Source organism: Protopterus annectens, chromosome 5.part0 (assembly GCF_019279795.1).
Source record: "Protopterus annectens isolate FY-2018-M chromosome 5.part0, PAN1.0, whole genome shotgun sequence".
In the NCBI taxonomy this organism is placed as follows: domain Eukaryota; kingdom Metazoa; phylum Chordata; order Ceratodontiformes; family Protopteridae; genus Protopterus; species Protopterus annectens.
This window is the reverse complement of record NC_056735.1, coordinates 613,144,676-613,160,361: the sequence shown is the minus strand read 5'-3', so window position 1 is coordinate 613,160,361 and position 15,686 is coordinate 613,144,676.

The following is a 15,686-nucleotide window of genomic DNA, read 5'->3' as shown; positions in this document are numbered from 1 at the left end:
GTGTGTATGTGTGCAGTTACCTTTGAGAGGTGTCCCCTTTTTGGAGACTGGGAAAACTCATTAAAAGAGGTACATTCCTCTTTGGAAAGACTGATGATGTCACCATCCTACAAATACAGCCAGAGAAGGGAAACCAGCTAGTAAAGCAAATAGCGCACTGCATGGGGGGTGTATGTGTGCAGTTTCCTTTGAGAGGTGTCCCCTTTGGTGTATGTGTGCAGTTTCCTTTGAGAGGTGTCCTCTTTTTGGAGACTGGGAGAACTCACTAAAAGAGGTACATTCCTCTTTGGAAAGACTGATGATGTCACCATCCTACAAATACAGCCAGAGAAGAAAAAACAGCCAGTAAAGCAAATGGCACGCCATGTTAATGCGTTTTTCTCTAGTATTATAACATAATTAAGTAGGGGTTTGAATCCTGCAAACAGTGCGTGTGGGGGGAGGTGTATGTATGTGTGCAGTTTCCTTTGAGAGGTGTCCCTTTTTGGAGACTGGGAAGACTCACTAAAAGAGGTACATTCCTCTTTGGAAAGACTGATGATGTCACCATCCTACAAATACAGCCGGAGAACAGAAACCAGCCAGTAAAGCAAATAGTGAGCCGTGAATGCGTCTTTCTCTACTTTCATAACATAGCTAGATAGGGGTTTGAATCCTGCAAATGCTGACTGTGTGTCAGTCAATGCTGTGTGGGTTTTGCTTTTACTATGGTATGACATAGTATGATTACAACAGTAAGTGCATTGCACACATCAGGTATCTGTGTGGCAACTATATATGTGTACATGTCCCCTCAATCAGTACATAGGTGTGAAGCCTGCATACTACATGAATACATTTGTTTCCATTGACAGGTTGTGCCGCTGCTTCTCAGATCATAGGACACATATGTATGTATGTGACAAGGCCGTCCACTGTCTTGCTCTGTGGCACACACACCCATGACAGTTACTTAAGAGTAGTGTGAGTGAGGGTACATGCCTGGGGTATATGTCAGACATGGTCATACACAACAAAGTCTGCCAAGAATGGACAGTCTTTATAGGTGTACGACTGCCTTGTAGATATGCATTCAGGCCTCTAATGTCTTATGTGATACACCTTGGGACTCAACAATACCTATGAATATGTGGATACCAAGGGACACATGACATAACATGAGTCTGTATGTACACATTGGTACCCAACATATATGTTGAGGGAACTGACGGGATAGTATGTATAGTACATGAGGATGACTATGCCATAGTCGGCTTACTGCTACACAGCATGTATCAGACAACAGGTATCTGTCTGTATGATACCCTTGTGTAGGATATGCTTCCCATCCAGGGAATGCATTGTAAGTCAGTCCATGCATTTCCAGATTTGGATGGACACATCCCTAGTGTGTCTGCATGTACCTAAGGGGGCTATATGACAAACAGGTGTGGTCACAGTAATGGGTGGCGATCATTACCACTGGTTAGAGTTATAGTGTAGCACCGGAAGGATCCAATTGATACTGGGTTCCCTACTACTGTGTGTCATTTGTCAGGACATCATCCAATGATTGCTTATAGTCATGCTGTTGAGGTTGTGTATACTACCAGACCGCAAATCATTGACAGATATTAACGGTATCACCCACAGCATAGTGTCAACCCATGTCATACACACGTCTACCCATGTTAGTACATAATTGTAGTAGAATGCATACTGGCCATTGAAAGATGCTATGAGATGTTAACAATGTGTACAACAGGGTATGCCACACATCCCATGTGTCCACTATGGACGTACATCCAGACAGTGCACACCCACCATGTTCACAGATGTACACTTGCTAATCTGTACTGCACACATCACACACATACTGCCCACTCACTAACACATGCTGGCAACACATTACACTTCAGCCAAGTGGCACATGGGTGGATAATACATACTCAGACCTAACAGTGGTGTAAACAATGCTACATTGACAATCAGATCTTTGATGCATAATGTCTGCTCAGATATACCTACAAGGATGTAGTTACACTTCCTTGTTGACAACTTGCTATTATTGCTACACTGCTATAGTGTCACCCTGTGCATCAGCACCATGTTAGCCTGTCCCTCCGTCAATAATGCAGATGACAGGAGGCGGCACAGGTATCATCATATGCACAGGACATTTTGTTGTTTGCCAGAGCCTGACATTGACCCATCCAATCAACATGTCTGTGTGTGTGTGTGTGTGTGTGTGTGTGTGTGTGTGTGTGTGTGTGTGTGTGTGTGTGTGTGTGTGTGAAGGACAACAGTACAGCATGGGCCAATGTTGATGTAATGTGTGTGTGTATGTGTGAGCCCTAGTTGTTTGCTTAATGTGTGTGTGTCTGCATGCACACAGCTCCACCATGTGGCTGCCATATATGCTAGTTTGTGGGACAGCCACAGACTGTACCTGCTAGGCTGTACAGATCACTGTCTCTGGCCACAGACACAGTGCCTGTGCCTGGCAGGGGTGCTACGGACAGTATCGGGTACCAACCCTGACTGGGTACTGTCATCAGAGGCAGAGGTATGATGACCAGACCTATGTCCCTGCTGGGACTGGCCAGAGCCACATGCACATGGTCTACTGGGACAGTCAATGGACAGGCCAGCCCCAGCAGTGCTGGGGCTGGTACTGCCACTACAGGAGTGGCTGTGAACTGTGGGCAGTCCACGACCACTGCCAGCTGTTGCTGTTGCTGGCATGCATCCGTGTCAACGTCGCAACCGTCCCACACAGTCCTGGCTCATGGAAGACATGTTGTGGAGGGCATCTAATGTCTCCCTCCAACGCCTGTCAATGACCTCGGTGTAAGTCCAGATGGCACCGGCAAGGTCACAGATGCTGTCATTGATAGCGGTGTGATGTGCCCTTTGCACCCTAAGTCCCTGCCTGGTGTACCGGTCCATACATGCCTGAGCCTGCATTACAGCCTGGAGCATACTGGTCGTCGTAAGACCTGTGAGGGCATGCCTGCCAGGGGCAATACGACCAGTGGTGCTCCCCTGAGAACCCCTGGACCTCCGACTATGTGGTACCGTTCCGGGTCTATGGCTATGGCTGCTGTGAGGGGATGCAAGTGCCATGGGTACCACACTCTCCTGGTCAATGCCAACTGTATGCTGTCCTTCGCCTATGGCCATTGGTGGTGAGAGATGTATTGACAGTATGAGTGTGCACATAGATGTGGTTGAAAGCTGTGTACTGTCGATTGGCGGACCAACGACAGATCCTGTCAAATCTTCCTGTGCCAAAATACATGTGTCATCATCACCACTATTCGTAGCAGTGGCTTCGGGTCGCCTGCTGCTTTCACCAACCCCTAACTCAGCACCTGTAAGAGGAAGACAGGAAACACACTTTACGGTCTGTACATGCACACATGCACACATGGACACATGGACACATGCATACATGCACACATGAACATATGAACACATACACCCATGCACACATGAACACATGAACACATGAACACATGCACACATGCACACAGGAACACATGCACACTCCTCACTACAGCAGATACACACACACAACAGCAATCCAAAACATACTCAATAGTGGTTGAAGGTGGGTGATGGTATCACAAGGCAAACAGTGACGTCACACATGTCAGCATGCAGAATATGTGTTGATCAAGTCCATAAACCAGATAATCCACAAGACAGAACCACAAAAAAGCAAGCGAAATGACGCTATGAGAGCCGGCAACTTTGAAAATGAAAAAACAAATTTAATATAAGTTAGCGCTTTCAGCGAAGTCAGTACTCCACCTTCTTCAGACAAACAAGAGAAATTCATGACAAAAACATTTATAAATAATTACTAACAGTTAAATAACCAATCCAATAAAAGTGCATTTAAGCTACCTTACTCCATGGCAACCTTAAAGAAATGTGTAGATTAAATATCAGTATAAAACACTGACAGTACAAATAATGCCTACTACCATACATTCCCAATAAAACAAATAATATACACATAAACCAGTAAAAATAATTAATATACATCACTATCCAATTATTTAAATTGATCAATTTGTCTACAAGAAATAATATAATATATTATAAAATTTAAAATATATAAAAATACAAAAATGCATTAGGTAATGCATCATGACAGTTTATCCATTAAATGTGTGTTGAGGTGGATTTCTTTGCAAAAATAGCAATTGCTTATTAAGCTCATGTTTGCCCTTGTTCACTAGTAATAATTTTTGTTTTAATACTCTTATGTATTTTAAGGTGCTTTTGCAGGATTAATTATTAATTAAATTTTGGATTTGATATATATCCTAGTCAGTGGGTTAAAACTGTTTTAATAATTCATATCATTGTAATTCATCTGATACGGTAAAGCCCAGCGTGTTACTTTAGAAGTCATTATTCATGATGCATTATCTAATGCATTTTTGTATTTTTATATATTTTTTATTTATTCATTTTATTTTGATTATAAATGTATAATATATTATATTATTTCTTGTAGACAAATTGATCAATTTAAATAATTGGATAGTGATGTATATTAATTATTTTTACTGGTTTATGTGTATATTATTTGTTTTATTGGGAATGTATGGTAGTAGGCATCATTCGTACTGTCAGTGTTTTATACTGATATTTAATCTACATATTTTTTTAAGGTTGCCATGGAGTAAGGTAGCTTAAATGCACTTTTATTGGATTGGTTATTTAACTGTTAGTAATTATTTATAAATGATTTTGTCATGAATTTCTCTTGTTTGTCTGAAGAAGGTGGAGTACTGACTTCGCTGAAAGCGCTAACTTCTATTAAATTTGTTTTTTCATTTTCAAAGTTGCCAGCTCTCATAGCGTCATTTCGCTTGCTTTTTTGTGGTTTTGATCAAGTCCATGCAGTGTGAGTGTAGACAGCCATAGTTAATGGCAGTGTACATGGCTGTGGTGCATGTGTGTACATGTTCAGTGATTGCCTACACTCTGGAACACAATGTGTACAAGGACACGACATTTCTGTGCAAGTATTATAAGCTCTGCAATGTCTTGTGCACCATCACTCACAAGTATACATACCATGGCTGCATGTATCTGTGTGTCACATGTATTTCCATGTCTGAATGCAGTGTCTGTGTCTGTAGCAGATAATTGTGGACACAGGTGTAGCACATGCATGCTATGTACACACACGGGATGAGTGGTGCATGTATACATGATGGAATACCAATCCTGGACATGGCCATTGTACAGTGGTTATGGTGAGTGTGGGTCATATTACAGATATGCCAGTGCCAGCCATGATATTGCATGGCACATGACTGAAACATTAAACATCACACATACCCAATGTGTGTCATGTGACCTATATACCCAATATCATTCCAGGACAAATATGTGTCACTTTGTACAGAATGCGACTGCTATGCATATTGTGTATAGTTGCATATGTTTGCACACACACAACATGCTATGCATAACATGTATAGGTGCATATGTGTGCACACACACAGCATGGAGGTGCAAAGCAATGACAGCTATGTGTAGTACTGTGGTCACTGTAACTGTATGGGGTGTAGTACCATTAGCCATCATCATCATGCATCATGTGGTCACTCAAGGCCACTAAAGTGTGCTAGACTACTGCCTAGCATGCTGTATCTGAACCGCAGTGCCGTGGCTAAGTTCACAATTACACAGCCATGTTGCACAAGGGTGTGTGAGGTGTCCAATAGGGAGCATTGCCTAACATGACTGTGTTATGTGTTGAAGAGTGTTGCACAGCCCCATGCTAGGCCCCTATCCCTCAGGTATATTATGTGTGGTGTGTGGATGACATGTGGGATACTGAAGTGTGACCTGGCAGCGGGTGTCTGGTTACACTATGTGTAGCATGTTGAGGTGTACTGCGTATGACAAATGTGTTATGTTGTGTACATGTGTGTCAGCTATGCCTATCCAATGTGCAGTACAGTGTTGCCACATTTGTGTCTGGTGCTCTGTGCATTGCATGTGATTGAGGCAGCTACTGACTTTACTGAGATGTTTACCGTCTCACAGCAAACATGCACAGCATGCCTTATGCGTAGGTGTGTTATGTGTACATGGCCTACACCTCACCTATGACATGCACATTTCAATACCAATTTTAAAGTGTTAACACACTCACCAGCATATATCGTCTGCCCTGCTGTCACACCAGAGGGACCTACAAGAATATGACACAGTTTGTCAGTGGCCACAACTGTGGCATTGCTACTGTGAGTGTGCTAAACGACAGTAGAACAACAGGCATAGGTGTACGGATACTATTCAAAATATCAGTATTGCACACAATAGGCAGCACAACTGCTAAACACAGTACACATCTCACATATGCATAATCTAACAATACAGATAACAGTAGTCTACAGCTAGGGCATGTTACCTGCACGCTCCATGTCACCATGCTGGGTGGCTCTGGCCTCCATGATGACACATGTGTGATGTTGTTGCTGCTGTAGGCCAGGAGCCACCACACTTAGGAGCAGTTCCTCCACTCTCGTGAGGAGGGATGTATGGCCACCCCACCACCTGTGCCAAGCTGTTGTCTATGGATATCAGATGCACGCTGCCGGACATGTCTAATTAAATCACTGCAGTGATGGTGTACCTGCTCATATGTCCGGTTATGCATGCCTATGTCATTTACCCGATGAACAAGACCTTGCCACAGTACAGTACACTCATGCTGGTGCTGGCTGGCCCTGGAAAACAGCAGGATATAGTGCTGAACCAGGCTGTGGTGGATTTCCTGTTCCTCTGCGGCTGTGTAGGAGGGATTCCTTTGATGAGCCATAAGCCTGGAAGACAAGTAAATGATATGTGTGAGCAAGTCATGTGGCACACTTAACATTATACAGTACAGATATCAGTTAACTGCCATATATAGCATATGTTCGTCTGTCAGAGGATACACACATTCAATACCACATATCAGTGCTCAGCCCACAACTAGCTGACAGTGCCTGCCACGCTCCATATAACAAACCAGTATACACCAGTACTTGGCACACTGTTTGGGATCCAATGCACAGCCTCGCCACGGGGGTACATATCAAGTTAATGCTTGAAGAAATATGTCATCCATTGCAATGAATGTGAAGTACAGTTACAGTAGAACCAGTAACCCACCCTAGTCATTGATGCCATACCCATACCTAACATATGTGCACAGTTGTTAATATAGCTGGCATGCTGCTGTAACAAGTATGCATGTTGCTAGGTACACACGCAAACCCTGCAACACACATGTGATTGCAGATATGGTACAGGCATCATTACACACACATCAGACATTCATACAACACACAAATGTATGCTGACACAGATGAGCATTTCCTGTGTACCTTACAGTACTGTGTGCCCCTACTTACATATACCTATGCCTGAAGTATGTAATTTGTGCAGACTACAGGAAACACACAAGACAGTGTTACCAGGGAATGCGAACATACACCATACTGTGCTGTTTAGGCCTACAGCTTCAGGTAGTACAACAGTTCAAATGTCAGCTGGATTCACAAGCAGTACCACTTATGGAGCATACATGTATTGCTTCAGCCTACGATGGGACACCACAGTCATACACAAGGAACTATGTCACAACATATGCCATCCTACTATGTCTGCATCCCAATAACTGACACATCTTTCTCTGGCCTCACACCTAGGACACAAACAACCATGACAGAAACAACCTCACACTAAGCTATCACACCGTTACAGACCTTGCACACATTCACTGTCATACTCATTCCACCTCACATAGCAGGTATTGCACTGAGTACATGTGTGTGTGCATTGTGTCATAGGTAGGTAATATGCTTTTGGCCCTAGGGCCTACAGCAGCCTAGTCATATGCTACCCTGGCCTTTAACACACATGTAATTTGATTTCACTTGCTCCTGTCAACCGGATACACAGAGGTGATTCCCAGGGCGTGTTACCTATCCCCCAGAAAATCATCAGGGGTATGTATGACATCTGCTACTGAGGAGCCTTGTTTGTTAATGCTGGGTGGTTTACTTCAGAGTATGGCATATTTGATAATAGGAGCCTATCCCTCCAGCATGTGCTGTTTAGTGAGGTGGTGGGGATTAGGGACCTAGGCCATGTAGCCTGGTGGGATTGTGAGGTGTTGACATGGTGGTTGTCTGACTGCTATGGGGTTGACATACCTCTGTATGTTCGGCAGAGGTAACCTCTGAGTGGCCGTTCTGCAACGCACTGTAGCTGTGGTTATGTGAGTCAGTCTGCATAGGGTATGTGTTTGAGGGCAGTATTACTCTTTGTGAGGTATGTCTGTGGCCTTTCCACTTGCTGTAGTTGTCACGTGAGGTACATACCACATGGAGCATTTTGATGAGTACAGGGGAACACTGACCTATATTTCCGTACATGACACAACGTTTGTGATGACACGTACCACGGAGACAGATTACAAGACTAGTGTGGCACTGTGAATATCAAAGGGGAGGCTACTGTCCACCTGTATCCCATGTTCCCTTCTGACACCTTCAGTGTTAGGCAGGCAACCACCTATCTGGTAGTTAGTGTGTAAAGTGTTTTGGAATGGGATATGGCACTGCAGTATCAACAATGGTGTTCAGTCCATGCCTTGGTCACCAGGCACCTGTTGCAATACGTCTGACCCCGTGTCTGTCTCCCTTTCTCACTATATATATATATATATATATATATATATATATATATATATATATATATATCTATATATATATATATATATATATATATATATATATATATATATATATATATATATATATATATATATATATATATATATATATATATATATATATATATATATATCTGTATATATCTATATATATATATATATATATATATATATATATATATATGTATATATCTATATATAAATATATATATATATATATATATATATATATATATATATATATATATATACACACACACACACATACTTGTAAACATCCATTACTGTACATATACATGCACATATAGGCACATATACTGCCCACCTTTCATGGTGGGAATATCAATTATGAAACAGTTGTGAGACATACAATTATGTAATAATATTGCACAGTGTTGTGCAGAATACATTTCGCTGTCAGGCCGTATAGCTGTAGCAGACCTCACTGGCTGTAACTCAGTCCCACAGCATTTAACCACCACATGACATATACCTGCACTGCTTGCTGTTTTCAATGCCACACACTACAACCTACATAGATATGTGCACATAGCAACCTTCAACTACATATATATGTCCAGCCTTCACTAACAGTTGCATTATGTCCCTTGCCCTATGCACATCTGCATATACATATAGATATGGACTGCTGCCACATATGGAGGGTTCACAGTATGTAGAGTACCCTTCAGACACATCATTCAGATGCCAGCAAATACATCTCTGTTACATACCTTACCTTTGTATTTCTCACCTCTGTCTGTTGTACCTGTTGACATGTTTTTTTTTTTTTTTTTTTTTGGTTTGGTGTCTCCAACTGCCTCTGTTTGTTTGTCTGTCTTTCTCTGTCTGTCTGTCTGTCTCTCTCTCTCTCTCCAGTTGCTGCAATTACTTTATTGCATATGTGGACAGCAAGTACAGCCTGCTTTTGTAGGTATCTGCACATGTGCATGTGATGGCCTCTGCACCAATTGGTGCCCACCATTTAGTAATTGCATGCAGCCTGCTGTGTGGTAATTGCAGTTCTCACTGTGATTTCAGGACACTGCTATAAAATGATAGGTTAGGAAGGCATAGGCCTTTCAGTTTTGCAAGGTGGGGACCATGCTTGTTTGCTGTGGACACTGTTGTGTCAGTAAGAAGGTTGGTATATGTCTCATATCTGAAGCTGGGTTGTAGCCAGTGAAATGCATGTTGTACTGAAACCTGACTGTTGCTTCTTCCAGTACACTCTTCTCAGTGTGTAAGTTTACTCACACCTCCTAATGCTAACACTGGATACATGGTAGTATGTACTTTCTTTTGGAATTAGGGAATTAACTGGCATACAACAGTAGTTATTGCAATGTATTCCTATGGCTTTCCTATTTTCCCTATGGCTTTCCTATTTTCCCTTTACATTCACTCCTTGTAATGCATGTTATATTTCTTTCAGCACCAAGTTATTGTATATCTGCTGTTGCTTAGTGGTACATCATGCAGACTGGTGAGTCCAAGGTGTGGGGTTCAAGACTGACAAGGGTATTTTATTTTGCTGATGAGCAGTACAAGGGCCTTGTCATACAAAGTGACTAAGGCACTTTTAAGCAGTTGTAAGCGGGTTTGCACGGGTTTGCACAATGCTTAGCGATGCTAAGCTAAGCTTAGCTTAGCTTATGTTATGTTAGCAATACTACGCTAAGCTTGGTGCAGCTTATCATATCTTAGCAATGCTAAGCTAAGCGCACACATGCGCACACTGGTGCAAACCCGCTTACTACTGTTTACAAATGCTCACTCCCGCTAACCCCCGTGCTCATTTCTTTGACAGAAAAGTAAATGGGGAGATAGGAATGTGGTGATAAAGGGTGCACAAAGAGGGGAAGACAGTAGGGAAACCAGCTGGGGATGTACACGATGGGTGTGGAGAAGGTCCATAGCTGCCCATTTCTTTACCAGCAACAGCTGTGCATATGCAATACATTAGGTGGGAAATTTGAAACCTTCCACCCCTGAGAGAGGGGTGAGGACAACTAAGTATGTTGTACTACCAATTATGAATATCAGGCTATACTGTCATTAGTATGTTACTCACTTCTGAGAGTTTGTGGTTTGTTTGTGTTGACATTAGCACAGTCTGCTCAGGACAACTGGAAATATTTCTGTACTGTGTTATGCCCACCTACACCCTTGGTTGTGCCTGACTACACAGGTATATAGTACCTTTGGGTAGGATTGCAGAACTGCAGAGTGCATTATTTATTATCGTGTGATGTTTATCTTACTGAACATGCAGAGTTGCTGTGTACCTATAAGTCTATGAAGGCTTGTAGTCTGTCTGAGTAGCTCCCACCTGTGGACATATCCAGATAGTAGACAGAGGTTAGCCTAGTATTCTTTGACTGTGCACCACAGCAGTCTTTTCAGCACCTGAACAATAGCATTGTCACAGGTGGTTGCTAGCAGTACATGGCTACATCCTTTGATATTTCTGTGTTGTACTTCTACATAAGGGCATGCTTGTGGGATTCATTCTACAGCTATTTGCAGAGTGTGATACAGCAGATAAGCTGATATGCCTGTGTGTTTCTGACTTTTCTAGGCCTCAGATACTCTCATGTATATATTTGAACAGCCTCAGGGAAAGGTACATATAACTGGGATACACCTGTGATATAGTTCAGACATTTTACAGTTCAGACTTTGGGGGATTCAGAGCATATCTATTACTACACCTTTTCTGATGTGCAAGTGGTGTCTACTCTCACTTATTGACATTTGTCATTAAGTGAGATTCAACACCTTTCTGCCTACTGTTAGTGCATTTCACAGGGAGTCAGAGGGGCACAGCTAACATTTGTTTACAAATCAGGGTCATCACTGTAGAGCAGTCACTGTTGGGAGGTCTGGCCTGTGACCTATGAAAATATGCCAGTGTTTATCCTGCTTTGATACTGTGTGGGTTTGTAAGCTGCTACTGTAACCTTATTCCCTACTAGCATGGCTGATTCTCTTTTCACAGTCATGTCATGCAATTCAACAACACCTGCTGGTTAAGGCTCACAGAACAAGATTTGTGTTATGCCATTCCTATTTTCCCTTTACATTCACTCATGGTAATGCATGATATATTGCTTTCAGCACTAAGTTATTGTATATCTGCTGTGGTGTAGTGGTACTTCATGCAAACTGGTGAGTCCAAGGTCCCGGGTTCAAGACTGACAAGGGTATTTTATTTTGCTGCTGAGCAGTACAAGGGCCTTGTCATACAGAGTGACTAAGGCACTTTTAAGCAGTTGTAAGCGGGTTTGCGTGGGTTTGCACGACACTTAGCAATGCTTAGCTAAGCGCACACAAACTCACACCCGTGCACCCCCGCTAACTACTGCTTAAAAGTGCTTACTCCCGCTAACCCCTGCGCTAATGTCTTTTAAAGAAAAGAAAATGGGGAGATAGGAAAGTGGTGAAAAAGGGGGCACAAAGAGGGAAAGACAGTAGGGAAACCAGCTCAGGATGTGCAGGATGGGTGTAGGGAAGGTCCATAGCTGCCCATTTCTTTACAAGCAACAGCTGTGCATATGTATGAGATTTGGTGTGAAATTGGAAACCTTCCACCCTTGAGAGGGGGGTGAGGACAACAAAATATGTTGTACTGCCAATTGAAATTATCAGTTTACATGTCCAGCAGACATATGTGTGAATTGGGCAGCTATGTATGGGGCGTAATTTTTTTGTGGGAACAGATTGCCCTTTTTTTCTATTTTTTTTTTCAAGTGAGAGTGGAATGTGAGGTAGAGGATGTAGGTATATTTGGGGAGTTAGGTTGGGGAGGTAAACAGACAAGACAAACAAGATGCATACAGGGGCGGAGTTTGACACATGGGGTGGGTGAACACAATTGACGGGGAAGGTTGTTTGGAAATCGCAAGCCCATGAGCCCACAGATGGTAACAGTGAAACTGAGATCCCCACCCATGGGCAGTCACCACTGCACCTTCACAGCCCCGAGGGTGGCTGTGCTGTGGGGCTGAGTAGGACGGGCAGTCTCAACCGAGAGACGCGCCACTCTCGCCTCAAGCTGGCGTAGGGGATCAGCGACTGAACGCTGGATCTCCCTACGCACCACAGCCTGGACCCTTCGAAGGGTGAAAGGTGGCCCTTCTCCACCCATGCTTGCATGGGGGGATGAGCCCCATCCCCTGCATCGCTTCCACCCAAAGGTGGCACAGGACCAACAGAGGAGGGGAGCCCGGGCTGGGCACCGGAGCTGCTGGTGCCAGGTGCAGTCGCCAACTGAGGAGGGACAGGTGGGTCCACTGGGACCGGCCTTCCCATACGTTCTGTGATTAGGTGTGTTTAATTACAACATAAACAACAGCATTCCAGATTAGTTGTAACAGCATGCAGTAATATTCCCATTAACCCAACACACCAAGGTTCCAACAGTTGAACAGCAAGCATAACACATGCATATATTGAACGACAGTGGATATTCCAACAGCATGCAGGTATGTTTGGTAGCAACAGGCCACCATGAACGTGGTGTTTGAACAGGGCACATGCATCAACATCAATGCAAATATTTATAAAACAATAGGACATATGTCCCAACAAATATTTAAGGTTACACATACCCATTGAGATGTGGAATTGCATGGTTTATGCACATACGGTAGGGTGTAGAAAAAACCTTGGTTAACATCTTATAATGACCTTTTAGTCTACACTACATTCCCAGTGACTGCAAGTGTACATCCCCTACCTGTATTATTACACTTGCCACCATACATTAGGTTGTGTCATGGGTTTGGCTAGTTCAATATATGCCTGACCTATATCTGACATACTAACTGTCCAGGATGCAGATGTTACTGCTACATATTTCTTGTTTGCATTTATATTTCTTTATCTACATGTCTGGGATGTTTTCACATGACATTTTCACTTCGATTTGTACAGAACCCTGCATTTCTTGACACACACTCACATTTCTCGTGAATAATTACATGCTACACATGTGCCAGGTTTACTTATTCATGCCAGCCAGTAACTGACTATTGTGGACTGTATATATGTTTCACAGCTACTAGCACTTCCATCACCCACTTTATATGGGACTGCATAACTCTGGGTTGCCAGCACATTTTCAAACAGTACTGTTTGTATAATGCAAGGGTACAACATTTCAGACTCTGTGACACAGATACACTCTGGGTTTTAGACCTTTATTAATGACATTGCACACTTTTCCACAGGCTCACTCCTTTATTTGTTTTAACGGTGTTTATGGCAGACATGTTCAAGACATATTATACCTTTATTAATAGGTTAGAACAATCTTTTTTCAGGCTCACTCACTTATGTTATATGACAGTGCCTGCAGGGATATTATTCCAGACATATGTTACCTTTCTTAATGGGTTACTACACTCTTTTTCTGCCACTCTGACATTTTTATCTGACAGTACATGCAGAGGACTTATTCAGGCAATTCTATGGCTGTTTTATTGGACTACAACACTGTCTTTCATGCTCTCTCCCATATTTTATATAACAATACATGCAGAATAATCACTAACCTGCCTGGTGGCGCAGCCTTAGCAGCCTATCAGCATAGGCTTGCTGATTCGCAGCACGGTCACCTGCAGCTGTAAAGTAAATGAAGGGATATTGAGACATATCTATCCATTATACATACTCCATTATCAATTCTTACATACTGCATTCCATGGCTACATACTCAGTTGTGGGGCATTCTGCATCCCATGGGCCTCCTGTATCCACTGGTTTAGGTGGTCCTGCTTTCGTATCTTCAGGTCTGCATGGTGGTGACCGACCTGCTCACCAGTCTGAGGAACACCTGTGGCACTGGTGAGGTCACGAGCTAACCAGTTCCAAGCCTCTGCCTTGTACTCCATCCCTTGGAACTGGCCCTGCAGGAGTCTTGTCGTGTGACGGTGGACAAGGAACCAAACCATGTATTTGGGTTACTCGATGCCCCAATGTTGCGCTCAGAAGTGTGAACCCTCTCCTGCACCTGCCACTCTGAGTGCAAATGTGAGCTACAATCAGTTAGGGCAAGTATTCCCGCCTATGGGGCTTAAATATGTTGCATTTTCCACACTTTTTTGTGATTGGCCATTTTGTAAAATTCTCGGCTAACTGCAGACCTGCTTAGTAATGGTTAAACTGCCATTCATAAGTTTATAAATGTTAATAGTGGCTGCTTCCCCTATGTTGTCATGGCTTAGTGGTTCTGTACTTTGATTATGATGCAAAGGGTCCTGGGTTCGAACTGTGTCATTCTTTTATTTTAATACTGTCTAGACAGGCTAGGGGGTGTGGCTGCGTTTAAGCAACTTAGCTCTACATTGCTCCCTGGTGCCCTGGTTGGCACGGCGCGCACGTCCGCGCAAACACATTGCACTGGGTAAAGCACTTTTAAACTTTGGGCAACTCTATTGCGCTGGGTAAAGCGCTATTACACTATGGGCAGCTATGTTTAGCTGGGTGAAGTGCTATTAAACTATGGGCAACTCTGTTTAGCTGGGTAAAGTGCAATTAAACTATGGGCACTTCTGTTTAAATGGGTAAAGCACTATTAAACTATGGGCACCTGTGTTTAGCTGTGTAAAACATTGCTTAACAGCAGGCTATTATATATCTGGGTCCTTTAAAAATATATATTTTGTTCACTGATACATTGGCCATGTCACTGCTTTTAATAAAATTTTAATCATATCTGTCTGGTATTATCATATCTGTCTGGTATTATTTCAAATACTGATTTAAAACATAAATAAGAAGGGGAGTGGTGGGACTCGAACCATGAATGCCTTCTCTTTGTGCATACGCTCTACCATTAAGCTATTGCTAATTGGATTAATTTGCATAAGTAGTTCTTATATGCTCTTCAATGTCACAATTGCTAACTGTGGTTAAGGAATGGGCACACCCGTGCAAACAAGCG